Below are 25,780 nucleotides of genomic sequence, written 5' to 3' on the forward strand. Positions count from 1 at the left end.
GGCAATTACCGTTTATTCTGCAACAGGTCTCTCCTCGTGCGATGTCTCACTTGATCATCACAGATGAACCTGTGAGGTGAGGCAGGGTAGTCTCATTTACAGAGAAAGAACTGGGGATCAGAAATATGAAGTCGTTTGTTCAAGATCTTACATCCAGATGACATCAAATCCACGTATTTCCTCACCTGCCTCTTGAGCTGGAAGCAATGTTAAATGCTTTCCATTTTTCTTCTCAACTCGGTTATACTAATTTTTACCCTCCTCTGGTAAGTAGTGTGAGCATTAGTCTCCCCGTTGTACAATTGAGACCAAAAGGTAAATGACTTTCAAAAGGCATACAATTAGTAACAAAACTAGGGCTAAAGGCTGAACCTCTGGACCCCTACCTAGTACCTCTTTCCTTTAAAAAAAAGCTTCCCTATGTCCTAGCAATTAATGTGAAAGCTTCTGGCAAACTGTTGTAATACAGTTGAGAGATAGGGGTAGAGACTTCAGCTTTATGCAGAACTGAGTGTACCAGTTGTCACTCCAGAAGAGGTGAGGAGGTGTTTTAATTATCTGTTGTTTAACCACCACCCCAAATGTGTAGCTTAAAACAACAACCATATTATTTGCTCACTGTGAAATCCGGGCTGGAATTAGCCCGGCCATTCTGCTAGCCTTGCTGTAGCTCGTAGCATCAGCTGGGGGCTGGTTCCGTGGGAATGACTGGGCCTCTCTCTTCGTGTTGTCTCAAATTCTCTCCCTCTCCATGTGACCTTTCTACATAATTCTTCAGCAGAGAAGCCATATTTCTTACATGTTGGATTAGGACTCCCAAAAAGACAAAAGTGGAAGTTGGTAGGCCTTCTTAAGGCTTAGCCTCAGGACTGGTGCTTTCACCATGTTCTGTTGGTTAAAGCAAGTCAAAGGGCCAGCCCAAATTCAAGAGTAGAGGCCTATGCCAGGGTACCTTCCAGTACTGGAAGGCATGGTTCACTGGGTCCCCCAATGTAACAGAATACTACAGGAAGTTTTATGTCTTTAATTGGTAGTGTCTTTTTATTTTTACAGTATTTAGTGCTTACTTCTGGAAAGGTAAAAAGAGAAAATGGCCTTGAAGTTAAGGCTGGTAAAGTTGAAAGTGGATTGTATGTAAAATGCTGGTGAATTTCTCTGTTAGCTCCAAACAGCTCCATTTCCTCTGTGGGTCAAACCAGAGAGACCATAGCAGCCAGGGAATTTGGGCTTTAATCCTGCTCCCACCACTTTCTAACCCTTTGATTATGGGCAATTTACTTAAACTATTCAAGCCTTGCTTTGTTCAATATGCAAATCTCTCTCGTAGGGTTGCTGTGAGAAGTAAATCAGATAATGCATGTAAAACACTTAGTGTAGTTTCTGGCTCATAGTAAGCTATTATTATTATTATTCTTGATGACTTCTGTGGTCAGTTTCCATTTTTAGAAAATTATTTCATAAAGATAAAACATGTTCATTATAGAAAATTTGTAAGAAATTTAAATAATATAGGAAAATATGAAAAAGAAAGCAAAAATTATCTAAACTCTCACCCCCTAGAGTCAATCACCATCAACGTTTGATAACCTTACTTCTAGACCTGTATATATTCATAAGGATATATAACTAAATAATTTTTGTAGTAATAGCATTTTATATATATATATATATATATATATATATATATATATATATATATATATATATATATATATATATATATATATATATATATACACACACAGAAAATGCAAGTCTTGGGGGTTCTCCTACTTCAGTTAATATAGTTCTATAGCATTCTTTGTAACAAGTGCATAGTATTCCATTGCATCGATGTGCCACAGATTTTTTAAACTCATTTCCCTCTGGGTGGACATAGGTTGGCCTGCTCCCAAAACTGTGGTATAATGATAAATACATCTCCTTAAAAAAAATTTTTTTTTACATAAAATGAAATTGTCTAGAGACTCCACAAAATAGATTAATAAGATATTCAACATCTGCTTCTTAGGGCTTATATCTCTGACGTACTGTCAAATACCCAAGGATTTAATCTGGTAGAAGTCTGTCCAGTTTCCACACTCAGCAAGGACAGTATAGGTGTCCAATTAGTCAGTTACAAACTTTGCTTCTTGCTGCCTCTTTGTAGTAGGAAATTGATACTGCACATTCAGCAAGTAATGCTGCTAATTCTAATATGTTGCATAGCTCCTACCAGAGCTGCTTTTAGCATCAGCCACCTATTGTGCTGAACTCAGCTCTTGAGGGCCTGGATTCCCACTTTACTGAAGTTAATTATTTCAAAGACCATGTTGCTCTTCCCTGCTACTGTTCTGGCCAGGGCCAGGCAGTCAACATCCACAGGTCTCTCTGGCTTCATGTCTCAGGGAGCAATGATCGAGTATCAGTTCCTTCTAGCCCAGAAGATGCTGGCCTCCTTATGTAAATTCATCCAGCTCCTGCTTAAGGACCAAGTTAATGTATCAGAGTTCTAATGGCTCCCTTAATTAAGTCACAAAAGCTACGCCTTAATCTCAGAAAAATGACTATTTCTCAGCCTACATTTATATAACTGAGAGCTACTCAAGTGATGTTTACACTTAGGACACCATATTTTTCATTATTATAAATAATGCTGAATTCTTTCAAGAATCTGAAAAGTAAATTTCAAAATTTAATAGCTGGTGGAAGAGCTGGATCTGAATGTACATCTGACTACATTCCCTCCTGTTCCAGGTCCCACAAAACAGAAGACATTAATTTAAAAAATAAAAATATAAATTCCAAATAGGACTGAAAACCCAGAAATAGTGCCATTGACAGACCAGAAAATTGGAAGACATTCTGAAAAAATGGAAACAAATAGAAATAACAACTAAAATGCCAAGAGATTTTTATATAGAAATGCAGATGATTTTAAAATTTATCTGGAAAACAAAGTGTGCAAGGATAGCTAGTAATTATGTTTCACCCTTGGAAAAAAATTAAGATGACATCACATATAAAATAAATCTTATATGGATAATAAACAGAACACTTAGTAAAAACCAATGAAATCAACTATAGAAGTGTTAGAAGAATATAGGAGAATGCTTTTATAAGCTTAGAATAGGGAGGGCCTTCTGAAGACACAAAACTCAAAAACCATAAAGGAAATACTTGCTAAATTTGATTATATAAAAATTTAAAACTTCAATATAATAAAAAATGCTACAATAATAGACAACAAACAGGGAGAAAATATTTGCAATAAATATAGCAAAGTGTTAAAATCCAAGATATATTCTCGGAAAATGACAAATCAACAAGAAAATAATTCAGTGTTAAAATGAGCACTGGATATGAAGGAAATTCATAAAAGAGCGTATATAGTTGATCAATGAACATATATGAAAAAATGCTCAAATGCATTCATAACCATAGAAAGGCATAGTAAAATAACTATAATATATCATTTTTAATATATCAGATTAATAAAAATAAAAATATTAATAGTATCCAATAATGGCAAAGTGTATGGGTTAGTGTGTTGGTTAGCTTTTGCTGTGTAACAAACCACCCTCAAACTTAATGGTTTTAAGAGTCTCATGCTCTACTGACTGAGCTAGCTGGGCGCTACTTAATGGTTTTAAACATCAGACATTATTACAGTTCTGTGCTGGACAGTTATTCTGGTCTGGGCTGGTTCAGCTGATGTCTGCAATTTGCTGGGGGTTGTGCTGGGGTTTGGATGGTCTAGGATGACCTTACTCACATGCCTGGCAGTTGGCAGGCTGGTTGGTTTAGGGTAAGGGTCAGCAAAGAACTGCAGGTGGGCCAAGTCTGTTCCCACCTTATTATTCATATATTGTTTTATGGCTGCTTTCACAATACAACAGCAGAGTTGAATAGTTGCAACAGAGACCGTATAGCATGCAAATCTAAAAATACATACTATATGGTCCTTTACAGAAAGTGTTTGCCAACCCTGGTCTAGGGAACCTAATCTGGAGTATTTATCTCTACTTCACATTGTTTCTCACCCTCCAGTAGAATAGACTGGGTTTATTCACTTGGCAGCAACATTCCAAGAGAGTGAGAAAGTAAGCTACTGATATAATAGCTCTTAAGGCCCAGGGCAACCCAATGCAAGGAGTTGGGAAATAGACTTCACCTTTGGATGAGGGGAACAGAAAAAATAAATTGCCTTTTTTGAAGGATCATGTGGCAATATATATTAAAATCTAAAATGAACAATTTTAGACTATCCGTGAAAGGAAGAAACTGATAACAGTGATTGCTTCTGGAGTGAAGAACTGATGATTGGGAGACAGGAGCTGGAAGGAGACTTACTTTTCTTCTTTTTTTAAAAAAAAATTAATTTTTGGCTGTGTTGGGTCTTCGTTTTCTGTGCGAGGGCTTTCTCTAGTTGCGGCAATTGGGGGCCACTCTTCATCGCGGTGCGCGGGCCTCACTGTCGCGGCCTCTCTTGTTGTGGAGCACAGGCTCCAGACGCGCAGGCTCAGTAGTTGTGGCTCAGGGGCCTAGTTGCTCCGCGGCATGTGGGATCCTCCCAGACCAGGGCTCGAACCTGTGTCCCCTGCATTGGCAGGCAGATTCTCAACCACTGTGCCACCAGGGAAGCCCGACTTACTTTTCAATATGATTGACTTTGTACCTTTTGAATCTTGTACTAAGGGTATACTGAAAAATAAATAAATGTGTACACATTCTTCAAACCAGCAATTCCATTTTTAAGTTATGTCCCAGAGAAATACATATTTACAGTGAGGTTGAGGTAAGTATAAAGATGTTCATTGTTAAAAAAAAAAAAAAGATGTTCATTGTTACATTATTTATAAAATAGAAAAAAAGAGGAACAGTGTAAATACTCCTCAGTACAGGAATGAGCAAATAAGTTATGGTACATCTGTATTATGAAATGCTATGTAGGTGTTAAAAATAAATAAATATCTACTGACATGGAAAATCTCCAAGATACAGAATAAGGTAAAAGGAAATTGTGAGACAGTAGTTTCAGTTTGAAACCGTTTATATAAAGCAAAAACAAAACATATTTCAATATGAAAATGTAAACATGTAAATGTAGCCATAGGACAAGATCTGAAGGGAAAAACCCTAAACTGATAACAGTGGTTACTTTGGGGAAACTGAGTTGGAATGATAGAGGTGGGGTGTGAGAGTTTAAATTTTTTTCTGCATTAAGTGTTTTACAATGATAATGAATCGATATACATTTGTATAATTTAAAAATAGATTCTAAATAATAAAAATAACCTGAAAAGAAGACAAAATCAGGCTTGTCAAAAAAAACCACATCCTGAAAGCTCATGCAGGAAAAGACAGTTTGGAGGGGAAGCAAAGTTGGATAATATGAGATAAAAGAGATTTAGAAGCTATATCCGGAAGCTCCAACTCTGTTTAGTAGGAGTTCCAGAAGGTGATAACAGAGAGAATAAAAGAATAATGGAAGAAAATGTCCTAAATCTGAGAAAGATACAAGCCTTCATATTGAAAGAGTTTACTGTGTACCAAACTGAATGAATTTTAAAAGGCCACGCCAGGGAATTCCCTGGCAGTCCAGTGGTTAGGACTCGGTGCTTTCACTGCCGTGACCCTGGGTTCAATCCCTGGTCGGGGAACTAAGACCACGCAAGCCACGCGGTACAGACAAAATAAAAATTTTAAAAAAATAAAAATAAAAGGCCACACAAAGTCAAATTGTTAGGGTAGACCCTAATCCAATGTGACTGGTGTCCTTATAAGGAGAGGAGATTAGGGCACAGATAATACAGACAGAGGGACCATGAAAGGACACAGCAAGAATGCCATCTGTGAGCAAAAGAAAGAGACCTCAGAAGAAACCAAAACTGCTGACAGCTTGATCTTGGGCTTCTAGCCTCCAGAAGTGTGAAAAAATAAATCTCTGTTGTTTAAGCCACCTAGTCGATGGTATTTTTTTATGGCAGCCTTAGCAAACAAATAGAGCCTCCTTCATTATGTTTATTCATAAGTATTTTATTCTCTTTGATACTATTGTAAATGGAGGGTTTTTAAAAAATTTTTTTTTAATTAATTTATTTATTTGGCTGCCTTAGGTCTTAGTTGCGGCACGCGGGATCTTTCGTTGCGGCGAGCGGACTCTTCATTGCCCTGAGTGGGCTTCTCTCTAGTTGTGGCGGGTGGGCTCCAGGGTGCGCGGGCTCAGAAGTTGCAGCGCGTGGGCTTAGTTGCCCCGTGGCATGTGGAATCTTAGTTCCCCGACCAGGGATCGAATCCAAGTCCCCTGCATTGGAAGGCGGATTCTTAACCACTGGACCACCCTGGAGTTTTTTTCTAAATTCCCTTTTTGGATTCTTCATTGTTAGTCTCTAGAAATGCAACTGATTTTCGTGGGTTGATTTTGCATCCTGTAACTGCTGAATTTTTTAGTTTTTAACAGGTCTTTTTGTGGGTTTGTGTGTGTGTATGTGTGTTTTGTGGATTCTTTAGGGTTTTCTATGTATAAGATCATGTCATCTGTGAACAGAGATCATTTTATATTTTCTTTCCAATGTGGATGCTTTTTATTTATTTTTCTTGCCTAATGGTTCTAGTTAGAACTTCCAATATGATGTTGAATAGAAGTGGCAAAAGCAAGCATCCTTGTCTTGCTGCTAATCTTAAAGAAAAAGCTTTTGGTCTTTCACCACTGAAAATGACATTAGCTGTGGGTTTTTCATATATAGCCCTTATTATGTTGAGGTAATTTGCTTCTATTCCTAGTATGTTAAATGTTTTTATCAAGAAATTGTGCTAAACCTTGTCAAATGTTTTTTCCTCATCAATTGAGAAGATCATGCGTTTTTTTCCCTTCATTCTGTTAATGTGGAGTATTATTTGATTGACTTTTGTATGTTAAACCATCCTTGCATTCCAAGAATAGACCCACTTGGTCATGGTGTATAATCTTTTTAATATACTATTGAACTCAGTTTGCTAGTATTTTGTTGAAGATTTTTACATCAGTGTTCATAAGGGATCTGTACTTTTCTTTTATTATGGTATCTTTGTCTTGTTGTGGTATTAGGGTAATGCTGGCCTCATAGAATGAGTTTGGAAGTATTCCCTCCCCTTCAATTTTTTGGAAGAGTTGGAAGAGGATTGGTGTTAATTTTTCTTTAAATATTCACAGTTGCTTTTTTCTTTTGGCCATGCTGTGCGGCATGTGGGATCTTAGTTCCCCGATCAGGTATCGGACCCGTGCCCACTGCAGTGGAAGCGCGGAGTCTTCACCACTGGGCCACTGGGGAAGTCCACACAACTGCTGTCATTAATCTATCTAGAATCTAGTGTGGTATGGATCTTTTCCAAATGGCTAGCTGGATGTTATGTATCTAACCACACACATAAAAATTTTTGTGTGTGTGGTTAAATACACATAACATAAAATTTACCATCTTAACTATTTTAAGTGTACAGTTCAGTAGTGTTAACGTTGAGCATTGTTGTGAAACAGATCTTTGGAACTTTTTCAACTTAAAAAATGAAAACCCTATATCCATTAAACAGTATCTCCTTTTCCCCTCCCCCAGGCCCTGGTAACCACCATTCTACTTTCTGTTTCTATGAATTTGAGTATTTCAGATAGCTTATATAAGTGGAATCATACAGTATATCTTTTTGTGATTTAAATTCATTCACAATATTTCATCTGAATACAATTTTTAACTCACTGATTTGAATTGTCCTCTTGGACAATTATGTAGTTCCCACATATGCTTGGGCTTACTTCTAGACTTGTCACATTGATCTGTCTGCCTATTTCTACACACGTACGCATTTGTTTTAATGATTGTAGCTTTCTGTTGCCTGACTCTTCTCACATGTTTATGCTTCCAACTAAACTCCAGAACCATTTTATTAAGTTTTCTACAAAAATCCTTTTGGGATTTTTTTATTGGTATTACATTAAATAGATAGATCAATTTTGAGAGGATTGGCATCTCTACAATATTGACTCTTCCATTTATATTTAATAAGACTTCACCTCAGCATACAAGAAATTCACAACAGATTCCCACTCTTCCTTTTCCTCCCATGTTTACCCACCCTCCAGCTGAATTCACTATGACCTGGTCCCTGAACACACTTCATGTTCTTTTCTTCCTTTCTTTTGCTCAAGCTGAAATGTCCTCCCTCTTCCTGAAACGTCCTCCTCTTCTCCTTCCCACAATTTCTGCTGGTCCATATCCTGCACATACTTTATATCGCATCACACATTGCCCCTTTACCCTGATGCCTCCATGCACATGTGACTTCTCCCTCCTTTTAAACTCCATAGTACTTGGTTTGTCACTTTATGAAGTGCTTACCTCTATTTTCCCTGTTATAGCTATTTGTGTGCTTCTCTTACTGGTCCACACTTAACAACAATTTTGTTTGTTTATGTTTTTTCTCTGGTTGAGAGAGGTTTTTTCTCTCTTTTTTATTTTTATTTTTTATTGAAGTACAGTTGATTTACAATGTTGTGCTAGTTTCAAATGTACAGCAAAGTGATTCAGTTATACATACATCTATATATGTATTCTTTTTCAGATTCTTCTTCCTTACAGGTTATTACAAAACATCAAGTACAGTTCTCTGTGCTATACAGTAGGTCCTTGTGGATTATAAATTTTACATATAGTAGTGTGTATATGTTAATCCCAAACTCCTAATATATCCCTCCCTCTTCTTTCCCCCTTGGTAACCGTAAGTTTGTTTTCTATGTCTGTGGGTCTATTTATTTTGTATATAAGTTCATTTGTATCTTTTATTATTATTATTATTTTTGGCCGCAATGCAAGACTTGCAGGATTTTGGTTCCCCCCCCAGGGCTCGAACCCAGGCCCCCCGCAGTGGAAATACAGAGTCGTAACCACTGGACCGCCAGGGAATTCCCTGTATCTTTTTTTTTAACAACAATTTTGAATTAGAGCAACAGGTCTAAACGAGGAGTGCACATCAGAATCCAGGGAAAGCTTTTTTTTTTTTAAAGATTGATTGATTAATTGATTGATTGATTGCTATGTTGGGTCTTCGTTTCTGTGCTAGGGCTTTCTCTAGTTGCGGCAAGCGGGGGCCACTCTTCATCGCGGTGCGCGGGACTCTCACTGTCGCAGCCTCTCTTGTTGCGGAGCACAGGCTCCAGACGCACAGGCTCAGTAGTTGTGGCTCACGGGCCTAGTTGCTCCGTGGCATGTGGGATCTTCCCAGACCAGGGCTCAAACCCGTGTCCCCTGCATTAGCAGGCAGATTCTCAACCACTGCGCCACCAGGAAAGCCCTCCAGGGAAAGCTTTTTAAAAAATCCACATGCTTTGATCCCACTCCAGGAAATTCTAACCCAGTAGGTCTGAGGTGGGGTTCTGATATCAGTATTTTGCATAGGTATTCTTAAAAATCTCCACAGGTATACTGTGTACATCTGGTTGAGAATCGCTGTTTTTAGATAAACCTCATGAACTCCTGAATATCCTATATATATAAAGCTAATGTCCTACCAAGTTTTGGCTCCCCGAGTGCAAGTCCTGTGTCTCATTCATCGGCCTGCACTCCTCCCCAAGTACATAGCCCCGTAAAGGGTTGGCATTGAATCAAACTTGGACTGGTATTAGACGACAACATTGCTCTCTCTATTTCAATACCTTTACCAACAGTTCACCTACTATTGACTATAATCACCAGTCCAGGGTGCTCCCTTTGCACCCTGTAGCCCTGAATACTGCAGCGGGCAAAAGGAAAAGCAGGAGAAATGCCAGCCCTCCTGGCATAAGTAGCTACAAGCCTGGTGCAGGAGTTCCAGGAAGGCTGGCCTCAGAAAGCAGGCAAGGCTGGGTTCTACATAACATCTAGCTCTGAACCTGTTTTCTCACCTGTAAAATGAGAACAGCATTAGCCACATCTACTTCCAAGGATAGTGTGAGGCTCAGAAGAGGGAAGAGCAATGAGTGTGTTCTGACATTGTCCACCAATACATTCACATAAGGGATTGTAGTAAATATTAGTATTCCTGAGCCAGCCTCCACCCCAGCCCCCGCCCCATCCCTCCACTTCTGCTTCTAGAATCCCAGGGCTGTGATCTGGGTCCCAAGAAAGGCAGTTCAATCACACAACCATTCATTATGTATTCACCCACAATCTACCGAGAGGCTACCATGTGCCAGGCACTGGGGATGTAGAGATAAAAAACCAGCCCTGCTCTCAAGGAGCCCAGAGGTCTCTGCTGGAGCCCAGGAGAGGGACACAGTTTGGATCCTTTGTCCACTGTTTAAAACGAAATAAAAGCAACTTCGAAAACAAGCTCAGAGTAGTGGAGGATACAAAGTGAGTAACCAGAGCCCTGTGAACAGGGAGGGTTAGCGCGGAGCCCAGAATGTGGGCTGTAAGGGGAAGGGCGCAGAGCACGGTCAAGGGCGTTTCGTGGGGGCGGCGCCGGGCGGATTCCGACGCCCCTTTGGTTCCCGCGACCCCCTAGCCCACCCCCGCCTTCCTTCAGGTCCCAGGTTCCTCAGGCCCCGCGCCCCCGGGTCCCTGCACCCTTCGCCCCCGCGCCCTCCCATCCCCTGATTCCCGCCCCCTCAGCCCCTGGTCCTTTCGGTCCCCGCCTCCCTCGGGCCCTTCTGCGCGGCCTTCCTCGCCGGCAGCTCCGCGCTGCTCCGGGCGCGGGCTGCTGCTTCTCCCCGGGCCGGGATCCGGCTGAAGCCGCAGACCACTGCCCCAACTCTCAGCCCCGCGCCAGCCTCCTCGCTGCAGCTGGGACGGGGCCGCGGCCACCCGCATCCCTGGTCCCCGGCTCATCTCTTCCTGGGACGGGGCCGGGGGCACAGGCGAGGTGGGTAGGGAGCCGAGCTCACGCGCGGAAGGGCCTTAGAAGCTGCAACCGAGTGAGCGCTCAAAAAAGATGCGCTAATAATGCTTTTCCCTGAAATCCTCTCCTACCCGCTCTGCTTCATTAGGCTTAACAATATCGCTCACTCTGGGAGCTGGAGGGGCGTTCCCAAACATCCGTGTTCAGGGGGTTGTCCAATGCTAATAGTAAACGGCTGATCTAAGTGTTTATTATGGGCCAGGCACTGTGCCTGGGGCTCAAAGACGTTCTCTCCTCTAATCTTCACAACCACAGGATAAGATGGGGACTGTTATTGCCCCATTGTAGTGATGAAGAAACTAAGACTTCGATTAAGAATTCTTCAGAAGGTCCTGCAGTAAGTTAGTGGTGGAACCAGAGCTCGAACCCCAACTGTCTGGCTCTCAGGCATCTATTTACCTCTACCATGTGCTGTCCTCCCCAGCACCTCTGCAGGGCTTGTGAGCAAGGGTCTTGGAGCAAAGTGGATTTTAGGTCCCGGAAGAGTGGAAGGAAAACATGCACATTGGGTTGTATTTGTTTTTAAATACATTCAACTCAAAACACATCTCTTTTAATTGTTTAAGGCAGTTCGAATTGTGTGTTCTGTTATAACAATGTATCCTTATTGAAATAGAATTTACATAACAAAAACTATTTGACCTTTTTAAAGAATGCAATTCAGTTTTAGTATATTCACAATGTTGTGCAGCCATTACCAGAACATTTTCATCACCCCCAAAAGAAACCCCATACCCCTTAAGCAGACACTCCTCATCTCCCTCTCCCCCTTCCCCCAGGCAACCACTAATCTACTTTCTGTCTCTATGGATTTGCCTATTCTGGACATTTCATATAAATGGAATCATACAATATGTGACCTTTTGTGTCGGACACCTTTCACTTTGGGTAATGTTTGCAAGGTTTATCCATGTTGTAGCAGGTATCAATACTTCTTTCCTTTTTATGGCTGAATAATATTCCACTATATGGATATACCACATTTTACTTATCCATTAATCAGCTGATGGACATTTGGGTTGTTTCCATGTTTTGGCTATTGTGAGTAGTACTGAACTATTCCTGTACAAGTTTTTGTTTGAACACGTCTTTTCAATTCTCTGGAATTGGAGTGGAATTGCTGGGTCATATGGTAACTCTCTGTTTAACTTTTTAAAGTTAATGGCTCATCATTTTATGTTCAGTCAGCAGTGTATGAGTGTTCCAATCAAAATAATGTACATAGTTTAAAAAAAATAGCGCTACAAGGCTTATGGCAAAATAAAACAGTCCTTTACCCATACCTCTGTCCCATTCCCAAGAGGCAACTACTTTCAACTCTTTTAACTGTTTTTTCACTTGCTTTTCTCCATACTTCTAAATAATATGCATTTGCTACAATTTCATAGTTGATCAATTTTAGGCATTCTTCTGACTTCCAGTACTCTAATTATGTTTTCTTTCTTGTACAAATTTTTCGTTTTCCTGAAATTATCAGTTGTCATATTTTCATTGACTTAGTATTCCATGGCCTGTCTCTGTTTCACTACCTTTTCCCATATGCTCCAAAAGATCTGTCACATGACTTTCAATCGTTTTTCCACACACTCAAACACAGTTTGAACCCTTTGTTGGTTCCACTTGCATTTTTGAATCTGGAGGCATACGCCTCCTCCTGCCCCAGTTTGAACTAGCTGCACCCACCTGGGGCCTGTGCACACGTGGGTCCTGCTGGGCCTGCCCTCACAGGTGCCCTGGATTGATCTCCTGTTTCCAGTATCTACGAGTTCCTCATTAATGTTGCACGTCTTCAACTTGCTAAAATACATCCTTCAGGAGTATTCTAAGATTGAGTGCTTGGGAAATTAAATATTTGGAGCATTTGTGTGTCTCAGTCCGTTTCCATTCTACCATCACACATAGAATCATTTTAGATATACAAATCATTTTTCCTCATTATTTTGAAAGCAAAGCTTCATGGTCTTCTAATATCCAATGACTCTGGTAGGAGCCCAAATGTCACTCTGATTCTTAAGGCTTTGTCTGTGACCTGTTTTGCCTTTTTTCTCTTTGGAAACTCTTTAGGATCTTCTCTTTATTCTTGGAGTTCTGAAATGTGATGACAAATATCTGCACTTTTTGTTGGTTTGTTTGTTTGTTTGGTGTGCTAGCCTTTGGTGATCTCTTTCAATCTGGAACACTCAGGCCCTTCAGATCTGGGAAATTTTCCTGTAGTATTTCCTTTGATCATTTAAAGAGATTTTTGTTTTCAGGGCTGGTAGAATAATCTAAACCAGCTCCTTTATAAATAGTCAGCAAACACTTCTGGATGTTTCCGTCTTTTATTGTGTTTTCCTGATCATAAAGATAATGCTCACTTATGTAGAAAACTCAAAACTGGAAACTGTAAAATTTAACATGCTTTTTAAAGATTCCATGAAAGTGGAGATGCAATAATAAAGACATAAAGTCATTTTTAATAGTTGTATAGCATTCCATTGGAAAGATGTACCATAATGAATTTGACCAGGTCTCTACCAGCAGGCAGCCATTTTCAGTTTCTCCTTACTGTAAACAGTGGTAGGATGCACATCTGGTACACACAGATGCTACAGTTTAAGTGGTCTTATCCCTGCTGCCCGGGGGTACAGTGGAAGTAGGGGAAGGGTCATGAGAAGATGGAATTCAACTCATTCTTTATGGAGGAGCTGTTGGGAGAGCATCTGAACTTGCCTGGAGATGACCTTGGCTTAACCTCCCTGATGGTGGTGCTTAGAGCAACAGCTCTCAAACCTCAATGTGCACATGGAGCACCAGGTGAACTTGTTAAACAGTAGGTTCCTGAGCTGAACCCCAGAGAGTCTGCTTCAGTATGAGGGAGGGTCTGAGGATCTGCGCTTTTTTTCATTGTTTTTAAATTTTATTTTAATTTTTTAATTTTTATTGGGGTATAAAATACCCCAAGGTTATAAATCATAGTTGATTTACAATGTTGTGTTAGTTTCAGGTGTACAACAATGTGAATCAGTTATACATATACATATATCCACTCTTTTTTAAATTCTGAGGATCTGCATTTTTAACAAGCACCCCAGCTGATTCTGATGTAGGTGGCTGGTGGACCACTAGGAGAAATACTGACTTGAAGAAATACTGACTTAGAGAGTGGAGGAGAAAGTGGAGGGAGGTAAATAGTGTTCACTTGAGAAACAGGAGAGGCTGTGAGGGGCAGATAGGGAAGGAAATTAATTAGGCATCTTTTGTCACCCCAGGGGACCAGGCTCCAGTGTGCTTTGGGTTTGGATAGAACTAACAAATCTACCTGCTGACCTTCATTCTCCAAAAGGATCCAGTGATTCTGATGTTCACACAGACCCCCCTAAGGCCCCTAGTCTATCCCTAAACTGTTATTTCCTCTCTTGTACTCAATGTTACTCAGTTAGGAATATAGGGATACATAGAAACATCTCACCACATTCACTAAGGCATTAAAAGACCATGGGCTTGGGCTGGGAAAGATGGGAGCCGCCCCAGGGTTACCAGCAGAGATAACTGAGGTTAGGGATAGTGCTGGAATGTGGGAGAACAACACCAAGTCTTGGTGAAGATGTAGTGCAACAGGAGCTCTAGTGAGTGAAATGTAAATTGTTCTAACCACTCAGAAAAAAAATTTGACCCAATAATTCCACTCCAGGGTGTATACTCCAGAGAAAGTTGTATACTTAGGCTCCAGGAAACATTAACATCCAGGACGTTCTTAGCAGCATTTTCAAAACAGCAAAAAATAGAAAGAATCCAAATGCCCTTGGACAAAAGAATGGATAAATTAATTGTGGTATATTCACACAATGGAACACTATGCATATTACTAATGAGTGAACTAGACACACATCAGCATGGATGAATCTTAGAAACATAATGAGTGAAAAAAGTAATCCTAGAAAAAATACATTCTTGTTAAATTAAAAAATAAGCAAAACTAAGCAATTTATTGTTTGCACGTTTATATGTAGGAAAATATAAAGAAAAGCAAAAGATTGTGGGGCAAATTCAGAATAGTGGTCCCCTCTGGGTAAAGCAGGGGATGAGAGCTTTGAGCAATGGTAGTGTTTTTCTAGTTCTTAAGTGGGCCATGAGTTCATAGGTGTTTGTTTTATTATTATGCATATGACCATATATACATAACTATATTATTTTGGCTATATCAAACAATCTCAAAATTTAAAAAATAATAGAGAAAGATGAAATCCTCTAGCCACTACGGTGTTCTCTCAAGGTTATTTAGTCCTTGGGTACCCCAGCTCTCCTCCAACAGAGCCACTATGGACCAGGAAGCAAGACATCAGGCCTAAAGAGACCAATGGAAGCTTGTTAAAATCCACCTCCATCTCACCATTCAGAAACTGGGTTCTTCCCAATCTGTTTCTCATAGACTGTATCTGTCACTAAGTAATGGCCTCTTTCAGACCCAGCCAAGCTGATTGCATGTTTAGCTAATATGGCATTTTTCTCTGCTGACAGCAAGACTATACTTGGGACATTGTTTTCTGAACAAGCAAGCCATCCTACCACCTACTTTTTCTTATTCGATAGCATCCCTAGCACCCACTCCATTCTGTCTGCTGGTCTCACATCTGGCTGGGTCTCCAGGCTTCCTTTCGAATCCCTGATGATGAACTTTTTCTGTTCCCTTCCTCACCGCCCGTGAGCTCAGCAGGACTGGAGTTCTCCTGGGCCTTGAATGTTCTCTCTCTGCCATATTTCCTAATTCAAAGACCACCCAACCTTTGGAAGAGGGAAGAGCTCCTGAGGTGAGGTTTTGCCTTGACCAATGCAGTTGAATGGGTTAGGTGGGTTTCAATGCCCCCTCTTTCTCCTACCTGACCGTGTGGCTTGGGGTAGGCCCCTTATCTTCACGGACCCTATTGGCTTGCCTGTAAGATAGAGAGTATTGTCTTTGGGGTTGTTAATAATGTGTAAGGACATTAAAAGATGGAAAGGATGTTAAAGTTCATCTAGTTTCACCCACTTGTCTTAAAGATGGAAAAACTAAGACGAGGATGAGGTGGAGACTTGGATGGACCAGGGATGCTTTATTAGCAGATATTGGGCTAGAACTCAGGTCTCCTGTTTCTCCACCATCTTGCCTCCCTGATGCTTGCTGAGGCATAGAGGTGTGGGAGGAGGAACCTTCAGCCACTCAGCCCTGCCCAGCTCCATCCAAGGCCAAGGCATTCAACCTTAAAGGATGTTGTTTTTCAAACTGCTGACATTACCTGGGGGCAGGAAGAGCCTGCCTCACCTTTCAGCTGGTCCATTGCACAATCTGGCAAGCTGAGGCCTGAGACTCTTCTTCCCATACCAGGCTCGGCTGTAGAAGGGAAAGGTCAGGGTGTAGGGAATAACAAAAAAGTTGGACACTAGCTCTACCTTTCCCTCAGACCCTCCTCCCCCTCCCTGCAGGGGTTGGGGTGCATTGAGGGTAAGAGAGGCCTGAGGAGAGGAAACGGGGGTGGGAAAGCAAGCTTTCTGCATGAGCTGAAGGGGCAGGGCTGGTCCTCCTCACCCCCAAAGGAGTCTTCTATTTGGGGGAGGGAATTTGTGGACAAGGTAGAAAGAAAGAGGAAGAAGCTTTTGGCCTGGTCCTGCTTTCAGTCCATGAGTTGATAATTTATTTTTGAAATGGAGAAATGGGAAGAGGTGAGAGAGCTGAGTTGGTCCGTGAGGCTGCCAGTGTAGACTCTGATGGAGGCAGTGGAGACTGGGCTCAGTGCAAAGATGTCTGTGGTCCCAGTTTGATCCGCTGACCGTGAGGCAGCAAACAGAGAGACCAGGACTATACACGGCCTCTCCCAGCTCTGGACTCGTGCAGGCTGCCATACTTCAGCCCCTATCTGAAACAGAGCCCCTATTCAGGAATTCCGTCAAAGGCCCTCAGCAATCCAATTAGAGGTTGTTTTTTCTTTCTTTCTTTCTTTCTTTTTTTTTTTAATTATTCAACTGTCATATATGAGACCAAATGACTATAACGCAAAAGGGAGTTCTTTTTTCATTTAACATTACAATATACACAGCAAACCTGGGCTAGATCTTACAATCTGAACGCAGGTATTTAACCTTTTCCGGGCTGTTTGTGTTTACAGTGCATAGAAGTCTTGTAATTGAAGCCATGCCTTTCAGTCACTAGAGAAGCCTTTGTAGCTGCCACATACTTCAGCTCCCAAACTCAGTTTTATAAGAACTAGAGTTTGGTTTTTTGGGGGTCCCCCATTCCCACAGGTTATGTACAGTTTGGGGAGGGTTTTTTTGGGGGGGTCCATCAGGTCCTCAGGCATTGGTCCCCACAGGTTGCAGTGGCTCTGTCAACTGTTTGCATTCCAATCTGGCGACCTGGGACTCTGTCCCTAGGTGCAGTGAGCGACCGTACCCTCCCCAAGGACCCAGCCTTCCTGCTCTCAGTATCACAGCCCTCTCTGCTCTTCTTTCCTTCCACCAGCCTGAGGGGAAATACTGATGCACAATTATTAAAGTATTTTAAAAAACAGACTTATGATAGAGTAATGCATGGGTTTTCTAAAAAAAGCACATTAAATACCGAGATCTAGTGATGGTCTAATAACTTCATACTTTTGAGGTAGTGATATATGTAAACAATATTTCAACATATTGCAACAACCATAAAAGGATATGAAAATAGCTAATTTCTGCTGATGGCAAAGGCACAGATACTGTTCATACAGCAGCAATTTGTTGCCTACACTCAAAATTGAAGGAAATGCTATTTTTCAGATACAGGTTAGAGAAAAAAAAAATGTAATTTTTTCCCATCTAAGTTCAAGGGCCCCAGGTCATAAGAAACCCTGATCAGAAGAAATTCATCTCTTATCAATCCCTATTTCATCAGTAGGAGCCACAAACTCTCCCTGAGACTAGTAGCACAAGATCTATTATCTGCTTGAATGAAGGGGGAGAAAGTACGTGCATAGGTTAATATGTCAATAAAACTTTTCCATCTTAGTTTCATCGGGGTTTATTTACTCCTAGTTTACACACAATGCTAACATACCTGATAGTCTCTTTTCTTAACTCACCGAAAAATAGGAGCACATTTGAAAAAGGGAAATGTTCCTGCTAAGAAAACACATTTATAATACACAAGGTGACAGCAAACAGCCTGAAATGTAGGAAGAAGATTTTTTTTTAAGGAAGACAAGAATTCAAAAATCACAGAAGACTGGAAAGATTTAGTTGGTGTAGAATCAAATAACTATATGTATTTTAATTTCCCTGATTGCTTCTCTGAGATTACAATATCTAATATTCATCACTATGACCCTATATTCTGAAGAAAAAGCTAAAGAATGTATACTTGTTCATCTATACTTAGGAAAGAAAGGATGGATAAAATATATTTAGCATAATGTCCAATCAAGATGGTTAAAATAGAGTTTTAATGCTTAAAGGGTATATATGAAGATTCTGGCTAACTGAGGTTTTTTTGTTTTTTGTTTTTTAAATTTTATTTATTTATTTATGGCTGTGTTGGGTCTTCGTTTCTGTGCAAGGGCTTTCTATTTGCGGCAAGTGGGGGCCACTCTTCATTGCAGTGCGCGGGCCTCTCACTATCGCGGCCTTTCCTGTTGCGGAGCACAGGCTCCAGACGCGCAGGCTCAGCAATTGTGGCTCACGGGCCTAGTCGCTCCGCGGCATGTGGGATCTTCCCAGACCAGGGCTCGAACCCGTGTCCCCTGCATTAGCAGGCAGATTCTCAACCACTGCGCCACCAGGGAAGCCCCTAACTGAGGTTTTGAAATTAATATTACACCCACGACCCTCTGCCCCCTTCATCCTGTGGTTCTTCTTACAGGACACTATTCAGCTTCCTATGCTTCCCTGGGAGTAAAGGACAGTGGTGGGGATTATGGGACCACTGGAGGAGAACCTATCTCAGTTCAGATGGCAACATCCATAGCACATTATAGAGCATGGAGAAGAGGGCCCAGGTGACTTCCATTCACCCAGTGCTGGTCAGCGCGTACTATACAGCAGAATTCTGAAATCTTTTCCCATCAAAGACAAATGTCCTCAACTTCACCTTTGGACGGGGGTCTCCCAGAAGGGGCACCAAGAGAGATATCAAGGGCAGACACTGGAAGACACTTCTGAGCTTGGCTAGTCCAACCTGCTTTTTACTGGTGAGGAAACTGAGGCTCAGAAATGAAGTTAATGTAAAATTATCATGATTTCGTCCTTTAATATTTTGGCAGGATTCAATGACAAAGCCACCTAGGCCTGGAATGATTTTGTGGAATGTTTTTAAGTATTGATTTAATTTTATTCATAAGTATAGAACTATTAAGATTTTTCCGTTTCTTCTTGTGTTCTTGTTGTTGTTTAATTTTTCTCTTAATTTGCCCATTTCACCAAAGTGTAGAAATTATTGGAATAAAACTGTTTGTGATATCATTTTTAAAATATTGGTAGACTCTCTAGTGATATATTTTTTTCATTCCTGATAATAGTTATTTAAACCTTTTCTCTTTTTTTTATCAGTTTTGCCAAGGGTTTAACAATTAGTCTTTTCAAAATATCAACATTTGTCTTTATTAATAGTCTCCACTTTATGTTTGCATTCTACTTCATTGAAGTATGTTCTTATCTTAATTATTTCTTCTTTCATTATCTTTGGGTTTAATCTGTCATTTAAAAATATTTCTTGACATGGCTCCTTTGAACATTAATTCTCAGTCTTCTTTCTAATATATGCATTTAAGGCTGTAAACTTTCCTTTAGCCCAGGTACATTCCATAAGCTTTGATATGTCATATTTGTATTATCATTTAATTCCAAATACTTTCTCATGTCCATTGGGAGTTCTTCTTTGACCTGTAGATCATACAGAAGTATATCAAAAATGTTGCAAGCATACAGAGATTTTCTAGCTAACCTTTCTGTTGTTCATTTTGAGTTTAATTCCATCGTGGTCAGCGAAAATACTCTATGATTTAAATACTCTAAGATTCATGAAGACTCACAAATATTGTCACTATACTCAATTTTGGTAAATGTTTCATCTGCCTAATAAATGCTAGTTTGTATTCTGCAATTGTTGAGTGTTCTATACATGTTAAATAAATCAGGTTTCTTAGTTGATTGTTGAAATCTTTTATATCATTACTGATTTTTTTGTTAAAATCTTTTATATCTTTACTAATTTTTTTGTTTGCTTTAGTAATTTTTTCATTTTTTGTTGAAATCTTTTATATCTTTACCACAACGGGAGGGTATTAAGACCTCCCATTGTGAGCGTAGATTTGGCTATTTTCACTTCCAGTTGCATTAATTTTTGCTTGCTCAATTTTGAGACTGTGTTATTAAGAGCATAGAAATTTAAAATTTTTACATTGTCCAGATTGTTGAATATTTTATTATTATGAAATGTCCTTATTTATTACTAATGATGCTTTTTGCTTTAAAGTCTACCTTGTATGATATTAAGATAGCTACTCCAGGTTTTTTGTTGTTATTGTTAGCATATGCATGATGAAGCCCTCCTTCTTTTTATTGGAAAATCAGTCAACTCTCACAATACACCAATACTTATTTTCTGTTTGTTGTCGTTGCTTGTTTGTTTTTTTTTTAAGTACTAACCATCCTAATGAGAATGAGATTGTATCCCCCTGTGGTTGTGATTTGCATTTCACTAGTGATTATGATGTTGAGCATATTTTCAATGAGCTTGTTGGTCATTTGTATATTTTATTTGGAAAAATGTCTATTCAAGTCATTTGCCCATTTTTAATTGGGTTGTTTGGGGGTTTTTTTGTTGTTTTTGAGTGCATGGTGTACCTTTTTGGATTATTTTACAACCATCCTTTCTGCATCCTTATGTTAAGATGTGCCTATTATAGGAAGCATATGCTTCCTTTTTAATCCAGTTTGAGAATCTCTCTTTTAATTGAAGTATTTAGTCTTATTGTAACTACTGATTGTTACCTGTTGCTGCACAACAAATTACCCCAAAACTTAACAACTTAAACGACAACAAACATTTATTGTCTCACACAGCTTCTGTAGGTTAGGAATTTGGGAGGAGCTTAGCTGGGTGGCCCCATTAAAGGAAGTCTCAGGGATATTTCATGACATTGAAAGTTCAAAGGATAAAATGTGGGAAGCTGATCCGAACTTAGAAAGGGGTATAACAATTGGCCAAGTCATAGAAAAGGTGCTTGCTCTGTATCATAAATTATATGAGAAGGTAAGCACTGATAACTTTTACAAAGAAATAAAACATTTTAATTTTCAATGTTTCTAGTGTTTTAAATAACAGTGTACTAAGTAAATGTTAACTTTCTTTTCTTTTTTTCATTTTCCTAAACACTTATAACTGACAGTAGAGCTTTTAATGTTTTGACCAAACTATTTAAGTCACAGAACAATCATACTTTTTCTCATTGATTTTTTTTCTCATTGATTATTAAGATTGCTATGCATGAGTTTCAGCTTGCACAGTATTTTTTTAATTTTTAATTTTTTAAATTTATTTTTGGCTGCGTTGGGTCTTTGTTGTTGCGTGGGCTTTCTCTAGCTGCGGCGAGCGGGGGCTACTCTTCCTTGCAGTGTGCGGGCTTCTCACTGCAGTGGCTTCTCTTGTTTCAGAGCACAGGTTCTAGGCGTGTGGGCTTCAGTAGTTGTGGCTTGAGGGCTCTAGAGCACAGACTCAGTAGTTGTGGCGCACGGGCTTAGTTGCTCCGCGACATGTGGGATCTTCCTGGACCAGGGCTCGAACCCATGTCCCCTGCATTGGCAGGCGGATTCTTAACCACTGCGCCACCAGGGAAGTCCCAGGACATACATTTTTATATCCTACTTTTTCACTTAACATCATATCATAAACATCTTTTTTTCATAAACATCTTTATATTATTGTACAGTATTTGTCAACCTTAAATGATTGCATAACACTGCAATTGTTCCCCTTTTATTGGATACTCCAGGTTTTGCAATTTTTCACTATTGTAAAAAAAGGAGGTTCAAATTTCACAGTTGCATGACCTCAAGTGCAGAAAATTATAACTTTTTATTTTCCTATAATTGAACTAAATTTCTTTGTTAAGCCCCAGGTCTCTAGAACAAAGAACATAATCAATAATCACTTCTAGGTAAACTCAGTCATAATCAGAATCTTTCTGCTCTTTCTAGCTCTTCACCTCTCTGTTTCTGAGGGAGTTATACAAATGTCACCAAGGAGTAAATGGGGAAGGGATAACCTCTCCTTGACCTTCGTCTGCTTTGTCCCATGGTGGCCTCCTATTCCCGTGTAACAGGTGAGCCATCCCTGCCTGGCTCATAGAAAGGGGGCAGGGGTGGCGGTGTGTCAGTGGGAGCTGGGAAGGGTTCCCCCTCTATCCTGACAACCTGCTGATGTGTAACCATATCCTATCTTTCCATGCGGCCTCTCCGAACCCAGACAGGAGTCCCCACCCCCTACCCCTACCAAGAGTAGGGTGTAGAAGCTGGGAGAAACTGTTTCTGGTCCCAAGCCTAGACGTGCAAAGCTGTCATTTCTACTCCATAGTGTCTGCACATAATGGTGGGAGATTTGCCTGTAAAGCTTATTTGTTGCCTGCCTAAGCCTTGCCTAGGAATCAATAGAGGGGGTTTACTGAACTTCAGATGGGGTCAGATACACAGTTCCTGCTGTTTTGTTTCCTCTTCAAACTCTCCACCTGTCCTCCCTCTCTAATAAGGTCTTTTTTTTAAAATAATAAATTTATTTATTTATCTGTTTATTTTTGGCTGCGTTGGGTCTTCATTGCTGCGTGCGGGCTTTCTCTAGTTGTGGCCAGTGGGGGCTACTCTTCCTTGTGGTGTGCGGGCTTCTCATTGCGGTGGCTTCTCTTGTTGTGGAGCACGGGCTCTAGGCATGCAGGCTTCAGTAGTTGTGACACATGGGCTCTGTAGTTGTGGCGCACAGGCTTAGTTGCTCTGCGGCATGTGGGACCAGGGCTCGAACCTGTGTCCCCTGCATGGGCAGGCGGATTCTTAATCACTGTGCCATCAGAGAAGTCCTTAAAAGCCTAATTTTTTTTTTTTTTTTTTTTTGCTGCACCACAGGGCATGAAGGATCTTAGTTCCCAGACCAGGGATTAAACCTGGGCCCACGGCAGTGAAAGTGCTGAGTCCTAACCACTGGACCGCCAGGGAATTCCCCAAAGCTGACATTTTGTTGACTCTTTTTCTCTAGGTGCCCTCAAGTCTCACAACCCCAAAGGAGGGATGGTGGTCTTAGACTAAACGGGATTTTGAGGAAGGGAAAGAACATACCAGTTATCATCTTAAATTATCATCCTGCCTCATGATAATGCTGCAAAAATACTTGGGTACATATCACTGGTGACCTTTGACAGACAGGGTGGAGCAGGTGTATATGAACCAAGGCCTGATGTAATTAAGGAAGGTGAGGGGAGGTTCTGGAGGCTGAGGGTAGAGAGAGCGGTATAAGCAGGTGGTCCACCCTTGGCACAATGGTGGCACCATCCAAGGAACTAGGAGTAATTGCCTGCCCCTCCTCCCTCAGTGAGCAAAGATGGGGAGAAGGCTTTGACACACTTAAGGTTGCCCTTTCCAGTCCACAGGGACAATAATGATTGCCCAAAACAACTACTTTATTCAGACAGCCCCTGCTCCCCACAATCTGTCATTCACCTATGAATCAATCTATCTACATAAGTAGTTTATGTGTATGTGATTTAGATATTTTCTTTAAGCATTTTCTCAGAAGTGAAATTATGGGGTCAAAGGATAAAACTTGTGTAATTCTGATGTTAAAGAATTCATGGTCTTAATACAAAAAGTGCAAAGCTGTTAACTCAAAGGTGATCAAGCATGGGGACTTCCCTGGTGGTCCAGTGGTTAAGACTCCGTGCTCCCAAAGCAGGGGGCCCAGGTTCGATCCCTGGTCAGGGAACTAGATCCCACATGCCGCAACTAAAAGAGCCCACATGCCACAACTAAAAGAGCCTGCGTGCCGCAATTAAAGATCCCGCACAAGGCAACAAAGATTCCGAGTGCCACAGCGGCTCGTGCAGCCAAATAAATAAATAAATAAATAAATCCTGGCCCTCCCAAAAAAAGTTGGTCAAGCATCGGACACTGGTGGTAAAGAAATATGTCAACATGTCAATATGTATATCACACTTTGACCTAGCACCTCCACTTTTGGGAATTTACCTTAAGGAAATAATTGGACAGATATGCAAGGATGTATGTGCCAGGAGATTCAAAGAAGTATGTGTATAATAGTTAAAAATAGACATGATTTAAATATCTAATGATAAAGGATTGTTAAATAAAAAATAGTACATCTGTATGATCAAACGTCATGCAGTCATTAAAAATGATGGCAAGAATCAGTATTGACTGAGAAGAAAAAAATATTCATGATATGGTGCCCGGTGAAAAAAGCAGATTAGAAAAAATCTTATATAGTATCATCCCTTTAAAATTTATATTGTGTACATACACATAAAAGACCAGAAGGAAACACACCAACATATTAATAGTGGTTATCACTAGGTGGTGAGATTATTTTCTTTTCTTGGTTACTCTTTTCTGTATTTTTTACCTTAAATTACATTACTTTTAAAATCAGGGGAAACAAACAGTGAAAGGTAGCGTATGTAATTAGGCTACTTGGAATGCTATTTTACACATTTTAATCTGTTATTCACATAAAGATCTACCTGCACTGGAATCGATTTCTGGGACTTCATACGTCTTTTCATTTCACTTAGCCCAAGCCCTGCTCTTCCTCTGGCGTTAAATCCAGAATTCCCCACCCTTGTTCCCCATCCCTTGTAGCCTCTGCTTCCTCCCCCAGGCCCCTGTTCTGTTCCCACCAGGCTTCCTTACTCCATGTTCTTTTCAGAAGTGGTCCTTGCCCCTGTGATACCTCCCTGAAGTGGCTCAGCCTGGAAAATCTCCAAGGATGGTTGCCCTTTACTGACCTTCACTGCAGCCAGACTTGGAGGTCACAAGTCCCCTGTGGTGTGGGGCCTGGCATAGATGCAGGTGCCAGCCAAAGTGGCACTTCTGGGGCACTTAATAGATCAACCAAAGTTCACTGCCAAGTAGCCACTTGGGCTGGGCCACTAATGGGCCCTGATAAGTGGTTGAGAAAGTCTGGTCTTCAACCCTTGGACTCTAGCCATGGGAGGACTCAGCAGAACTCAAGGTCCTGCTCATTTAGCTGGCTTCGGGACTCAGATGTGCCAGATCCGCCCTTAAATCTGGACATTGGGAGTGAGGCAGGGACAAACAGCAGGGAAGCGTCCCATGTACGCAGGAGGCCATCCAACCTCTTCCCCCAGCTGAGGGCATTCACTTTCCCTTCTGATTTACTTCTCAGTGAAACATTAAAGCTGATACCTTCTTGATGACTTTTCAGTCGTGGGCTCATATAGGACCTCAGAGCTATAAAGCCCATTAGATACCACCTGCTCCAAGCCTCTCCCTTTATAGCACAGAGGAGCCCGGCGACTTGCCCAGTGATACTCAGTTTATGATGCAGCCCAGGTTTCCTGACTCCTAACTCAGAGCTCTTGCTTTTCTATAATACTGTTTGTCTTCTTTACAAATGGGGTATTTCTAAAGCAAACCGTCATGCCTTGTGTGATCTTACCCTCAAATCAAACGCTGACTCAATATGTGACTGTAAACCATCAAAACGAGAAAATAAATGAGTCCAACCTATTCATTTTATAAGTGAGAAACAGAGACCCACAGAGATTACCCAGGGTCCCTTGTCTGTGCAGGTTTGGAGCCAGACCTCTGGTGTCATTCACAGCTGTTTCCACTACAGACTGCCCAGGCCCTCAGCCAAACAGGACTGGACCCCATGGAAAGCAGG

General features: G+C 40.8%; 1 long non-coding RNA gene and 1 other non-coding gene across 2 annotated transcripts; both read left to right on the forward strand.

Moving 5' to 3' along the window:
• On the forward strand, positions 1-25,780 carry LOC118886095. Its single transcript, XR_005017659.1, has 3 exons — positions 1-266; positions 22,072-22,196; positions 25,686-25,780. It is a non-coding gene; the product is annotated as an uncharacterized LOC118886095 (long non-coding RNA).
• TRNAW-CCA lies at positions 23,767-23,839 on the forward strand. The gene has a single exon. It is a non-coding gene; the product is annotated as a tRNA-Trp (tRNA).

Source organism: Balaenoptera musculus, chromosome 20 (genome assembly GCF_009873245.2).
Source record: "Balaenoptera musculus isolate JJ_BM4_2016_0621 chromosome 20, mBalMus1.pri.v3, whole genome shotgun sequence".
NCBI classification, from domain to species: Eukaryota; Metazoa; Chordata; class Mammalia; order Artiodactyla; family Balaenopteridae; genus Balaenoptera; species Balaenoptera musculus.